At 46.7% G+C, this 6,362-nt stretch overlaps 1 pseudogene; it reads left to right on the forward strand.

The window, feature by feature from the left end:
* Positions 1-4,081: 4,081 nt before the first annotated feature.
* Positions 4,082-5,799, forward strand: LOC141987991 (signal peptide peptidase-like 2B pseudogene; annotated as a pseudogene).
* Positions 5,800-6,362: the final 563 nt, after the last annotated feature.

A 6,362-nucleotide genomic window follows, 5' to 3' on the forward strand; every position in this document is an offset into this window, starting at 1 on the left:
AAAACAATTACTCTATACGGATTTCAATTTGACTCTACAGGTAATGGGTCTGTTTCCATCAAGCAGCTGTTTCTCAAAAGTAGGTTACAGAATTGTAAAGAAAATATGTCCATCTTTTAATTGTTCTTCTTTGCCCTATAGAAAAGAGGATATAAAATATCCTCATCAAGAAATCCCCTGTGGCTTATCTCTCCCTCAGTTTCCCTCAGATTGTGCAATTAAAGTAAGGATTATTAACATATATGCTGAGATCTATTTTAAAACAAATCAAATGCAGCTTTGCATTCATGAAGATTCCTTTCCTCTTCTCTGTTGAAGGAAAGGAAAATAAGATTAGTTTTATTTGTTTCCCCATGCTGCCTGGAAGAAGGGAACAAAGACCTTTGCTGCTGTGATATTGTCATAAGCCTTATTTTCTACCTCGAGGGGGGGAAAAAAAACATGCTCTTAGGGCCTGCTCCTACTGAAGTTAATGGCAAAAATCTCCATTTACTTTTATAGTGAAGGATCAGCCCACCCAACCTTCAGAGCCTCAACCCTTAATTTCTCACCTGGTTCTTTGTCACATGGGCCAAATCCATCAAAGGTGCTAAATACTGGCAATATTCACTGATTTGAGCAGGAGTTGCATGCACTCAGCCCCATAACATTCCACATTGAAACCAAAGGTCGGGGGGATAATGTTATAAGGATAGCCTTGCTGAGTTTCTCCCCGAAGATTCTGTTGAGGGGGCAGTGAACCCCATTTCTTCTGTTCCCTCACCCCACCCCCAGGTCCTGAATCGTCTTCAAAAGCTTTCAAGTCAATGGAGCTGTGAAAATGTACACAGGCTGATAATCTGCACCTATGTTTTTCACTTAATCTTCTCTGCACTATTAAAGAGCAGTTATGGTCATTAGCATTTCTCATTTATATTGCAGTGGCACCCAGAGGGGATATTATAATCTATATAATGTGATTCCAGGATTGTCACTCTGTCTGTCACTCTGAAGCCTAAACCGAAAATACCTAGAGAGTCAGTGTGAAGAGACGGGAATAGCTACAAGCCTGGCTGAGAGCTCATTTTGTTTAGAATATCACCAGGTTGAATGATCACTGGGATTTGCATCTGTTAGTATCCAATTTTAAGTTATCAGCTTGTCAGAGGTCCCAGCAGGCGCTGCCTCCTGGCCACTTATTAGGATCGACTGAGTGGAACCCAATCCTCTGCCACTCTGGATCCCTGGGGTGTTTGAAGCTCCTGGAGCCTGAATAGAGTCCAGCCACTGCCCCAATGTCAGGGTCCCTAGGCACGTTCTTTGGGCACAGACCTTCTATCTGGCACCCTCCTATGAGTGATGGAACCTGCTCTCCAGCCGCCTAGCCGCTCTGGCACAGTGCTGATCCCTCAAACTCCCCAGTACTGAGATGCATCCCTCTCTCAGAGCTCCACCCAAAAGGTGTGACACTTCTGGCTTACAGTTTAACTCTCTCAGGGGCATGCAGTAGTTGTGAAGCAGTCCACACACTCACACACACAGAGGCGTTGCCCAGTCTAACATCTTTATGCTTGTTACATTTAATCATGTAAAAGCACAGGACAGCACAGATCACACAAAACAATACAACATCCGAAATGCAATGTCCCTTACTTGCTCACCCTTCCCTTGGGAGTTCTTGGGGGATCTTGTGTGCTCTGTCAGGAAGGCAGGGTCCTCCACCCTCCTTGCCTACCCTGCTCCTGCCACAGAAACCCTCATCTCAATCTGGTGCAAAATGGCTCTATTCCACAGGTAACCCGGTTAATCCCTTTATAGACACCTGCTGGGGTCACCTGCTTCTTTTGTTCTGACTTCTGGTCATTTTTCACTGCTCTCAATTCCCCCTTCCCCCTTACTCCCTTCAGACAAGAGCAGGAAATGTTTCCTCTCAGCTAGAGCAAACCCATTGTCCCAATGTCTTTGACTATGAATTAAAGATTTGAGTGCTTATTGATCACCATTGTCTCTGGCCTGGCAGAGACATGGCACAGCTCTGCTGACTTATGGGGAATCCACAGACATATAGGCTTCCCATGACACAGTAATTTCATGATACAGTTTCATAAAATCATTTACAACTTGGAAGCGGTACAGAGAGAACCCCCAATTTGCCACAGCCATTTTCAACTTTTTCAACCATTACATTTCCCTTATTCAAAATGACCATCTCCTATTACTGTCACTGGGCATGAAGTGAGCAAGAAGGCCACCACTTCCCTACAGTCTATCTGCAAGTAGAAGTGAGGCTGCCTTTAATAAAGTTGGCTGCCACTTCCCTCGGTTTTCAAAATGGCTGCCACTCTATAGTTCTGGGCTAGGGACTGAACAGGACACAGGGGCTGTGAGGACAGAGCAGCAGAGACACTGCTGACTGGGAATAATGAGGGGGAGCAGGAGGCAGATTATGGCGTTGCAGGGGAATAGGGTACAGCGGTCTGTGGGGGCAGGAGGAAGCTTGAGGGGGTACAGAGGGCAATGATGGCATGGGAGATGGAGGTGATTGGATGGCAACTCCCCAACCTGGGGGTAGTGCTGGGTAAGAGGTGTCCCCTCCGAGCAGCCAGGAGAAGGCAGCATCACAGTTGTTGCCAACTCTCATAAACTGACGGCAAATCAAAGGATTTTGGTGCCTGAAGGAGGAGCTGTCATGATAACACAAGAAGTTGCACTAATCCCACAACAGTGTATTATACAACCGTTCCTGTGTGTGTATCCACAGTCATATCTGTTTACTTTTCTGACTAAAATGTGGTTTTTAGACTGGCTTTTAACTCCTGTTAGCGGAATGGGCTCGATTCTACCCTAGCTGGTACATTAGCAATAGAATTGATACCTGTAGTTCAACACACAGAACCTCTATTTCTGTTGATGTGTAAGCCAAAAAGAACACAAAGTACCTCTCTGATCCCAGGGTGGGTTGACTGAGCTGGTCCTCATGCATCAGAATATAAACTACTGAGTGGGCAGGGCGGGGAGGATGAAAATTCCCTTCTAGGCTGGTTCTTCCATAACTGTGCTTTATGTGGTTCTGTGCACTTCCTTGTGGAGCAGCTAGTGCTAGCCCCTGTCAGAAACAGGATACCGGACTTGACCAACCATGGTATGGCAAATCCTATGTCACAGGGAATAATTAGTGTATCGTGCACTAGCATGTTTGTTAAAACAGAAGTAAACCTTTTGAGTGTGCTTAAAGGACTGTGTGATGAGGATTAAAGAAGCAAAAACCAAGAGCAGGAAGTATGCAGTGCTGTAGCCTTGTTGGTCCCAGGATATTAGAGAGACAAGGTGGGTGAGGTAATATCTGTTATTGGCCCAACTTCTGTTGGTGAGGGAGACAAGCTTTCGAGCACATTTCCCAGACCTGAAGGAGATCTCCACGTAAGCTCAAAAGCTTGTCTGCCTCACAAACAGAAGTTGGGCCAATAACAGATATTACCTCACCTGCCTTGTCTGTGTAGGAGCCGAAAGTGTCAATCCAACACCATTACATATCTCCTTCCTCGGAGTATAGGGAGAGCAAGTATGCTTTGATAAGCTTTAGGCATCTATGCCTACTCTGTGAGCCGTTGTCTGCGGGAACTATGGGGTAAAGTGCATCCCCATGGACACACAAATGCCTCATCTACACATAGTTTTTGTACTGGTATAACTAGGTCAGTTAGGAGGGGTGATTTTTTGTTTAGTTAGATCAGTACATTTAGAGCAGTACACATTTCTAATGTAGACAAGGCCTAAGTAGCAGTCCCTGTGCTTCCTCAAGAACTGTGGCCTTTGTGCGCAAGTTGTTGGGTGGCCCCAAACTCTTCTCCCCCAGCCCTCCCCGCAAGAATAGCCCAGTTGCTAGATTTTGAGATGGAGGAAAGTGTCTCTATTCTTTGGTGAAAAGTCCAAATGGAAAATGAAAGGGGACCCAAGAGTCAGCTCTGGGTATTTCCTATCTCTGTGAGGCCGTGCTGCATGAGGCCTCCTGTCTGCATGGAGACGAATCTGTGATGTGCAAGGTATTGTCTCCAATAGCCATGGAAAGGGTCACTGTGTGATGTGCAAGGAGGAAAAGGTAATGCCTGGCGGGAAGGGTGGTGCAACCTATCTTCATGGGAAAGGAAGAAGCAGAGAGAAGAGAATTTGTTGTGAGGCTCGGCCCCTCCAGGAGAACAGTAAAGGAAAGTGGGGGGCAGCACCAGAGGATTTCAGCTCAGAGTGGGTGCACTTGCCACGTGAGCTGAGACAGGCCCCTCTGCTGCCGCTTCAAGACTATACTGACTCTGCCTTCTGTTCTCCACATTCCCACCTGGCCCCTCGGGCATTCAGAAAGTTGGTCCCAGCAGTGATGTGGGGCAACTGCAGCCTCTCTGAGAAATGGAGACTGGCCCAGCTGCACGGAGCCCAGGGTTTACTGGTATTCGTAAGAGAGAGACTAGACTCTTTCTTCACAGGAGGCGGCAGTAGGAGCTGTCAGTGCCCAGAGATTGCAGCTATTGCACCAACACTGACCCCATTCAACCATTGCCCTTGCATGCCAATCATTGCCATCCCCATGGCTGTGCTCCATGACTCTGATATGCTGGATATCAGGGGCAAGAAATTCAATGAGCCCCCACTCAGGGCTGCCATGTACCTCCCCACGAGGCCCAGCCAAGACTACAGCATGGCAATCCTTGTCATCTCGGCAGTGGGCACCGTCATGATTGGTGGCTACTGGGCAGGGCTTGCGTGGCAGCAAAACCTCAGCACACAGAGCACCAGGATGAAGAGGACGAGGAATGCAGTGACAAAGCAGCTGACTGCACCCTCACCATGATCTGTGTTACCATGGTAACATCCTCCTCACTGCTACGCCTTCTCTATTGCTTCCACAATCGCTTTGTCTGTGTTGTGATTGGGATATTCTACTGCATTTTCTCCAAAGCTCTCTGCAGTTGCCTCTCTCCTTTCGTGAGAAGAATCCCACTTGGAGAATGCAGGATCCACTTGCCCTGTTTACACAAGAGCACACAAGTTCGGATGTTGCTCCTGAAAGTACCTTGCAGCTCCATCACTCTGCTCTGGTGGGTTTTCTGAAATGAGGACTGGTGGGCATGGATCCTACAAGATGCTCTAGGTGTGGCCCACTGCCTCTTCATGATCAAATCCATTCACGTGCCTGCTATGAAGAATTGCACCTTTTATGTATTGGCTTTTCTGGTGGCTGATGTGCTTTACGTATTCATCTCTCCTTTCCTAGCCCAATCTAGGGGGAGTATTATGGAGGTAGCAGCTCTCCGCCCCTCAGACTCTTCCATAAATGAAAAGATTCCTTTGGTACTAAAGGTTCTGAAATTAAACTCCTCTCCATTGGATCTCTGTGGCAAGGCATGCAAGATCCTAGGATTAGGGGATATCCTCATTCCAGGCTTCCTTGTAACATAATGCCACAAATTTGATATTCAGGTACAGTCATCCAAAGTCTATTATGTGGCTTGCACTATAGCTTATGGCACTGGTCTTCTAGGAACCTTTGCTGTCAGGGCATTGCTACAGATAGGCCAGCCAGCTCTACTGTACTTGGTGCCCCTTATGCTTATCACTAGCCTTTTTGTTGCTTTTTGGCACCAGGAGCTCACATTATTCTGGACAAGTCGTCGCTTTGAGAAGAACCTACCTTATCTCCCTTTGGAGAAGGCTCCTGCCAGCTATCCACAGCTCTCAAATAATTCTATGCACCAACATCTCAACAAGAGAGAGAGCAAGAAAAGACCGATCCCATACTCAGCTGAAAAAGACAACAGAAATGAATGATTACAAAGTGAACACAAGTGAGCTCAGTTCCATGCCGTATACAGAAGAACCAACCAGCCAAACTGGGGGTGACCATGTGCAAGAAATCTTCTGAGCAGAAAAAAGCAAACTGAACTAGATAATGCAACTCACTGGATTTGATCATATGATCACAAACTTAAACGTCCCTCATCATGTGTGTGAAATAGAGGATGCTTTAAAAGGTTTCTCATCTATGATGGTCAGTGATCATTTTAGTGACCATTGCCTTCTTGTTTTCTATGTCATTTTTCCAGGTTTTAACTAAGGCAGCAAGCTGGGAAGGAAATTACAGAAGCCCCAGCACTATCAGAAGCAAGCAGGGTGATTACTACTACCCCCAACCCCACCCCCACTGCCACAAAAGGGTCTGTGCTCCCCCCCCACCCCAAAATTGAAGGATTCCACAACTGTGGCTTTCTTGGGTTCCAACGATCAGCCATTGGTGCCGTAGGGAACAATAGGGGAAAAGTGACAAAATCCCAACCCTTGCAATCATGTTACCTTTTCATATTAGCTACATCAGGCAAAAGGCCAAGAAACTT

Source organism: Natator depressus, chromosome 5, assembly GCF_965152275.1.
Source record: "Natator depressus isolate rNatDep1 chromosome 5, rNatDep2.hap1, whole genome shotgun sequence".
NCBI classification, from domain to species: domain Eukaryota; kingdom Metazoa; phylum Chordata; order Testudines; family Cheloniidae; genus Natator; species Natator depressus.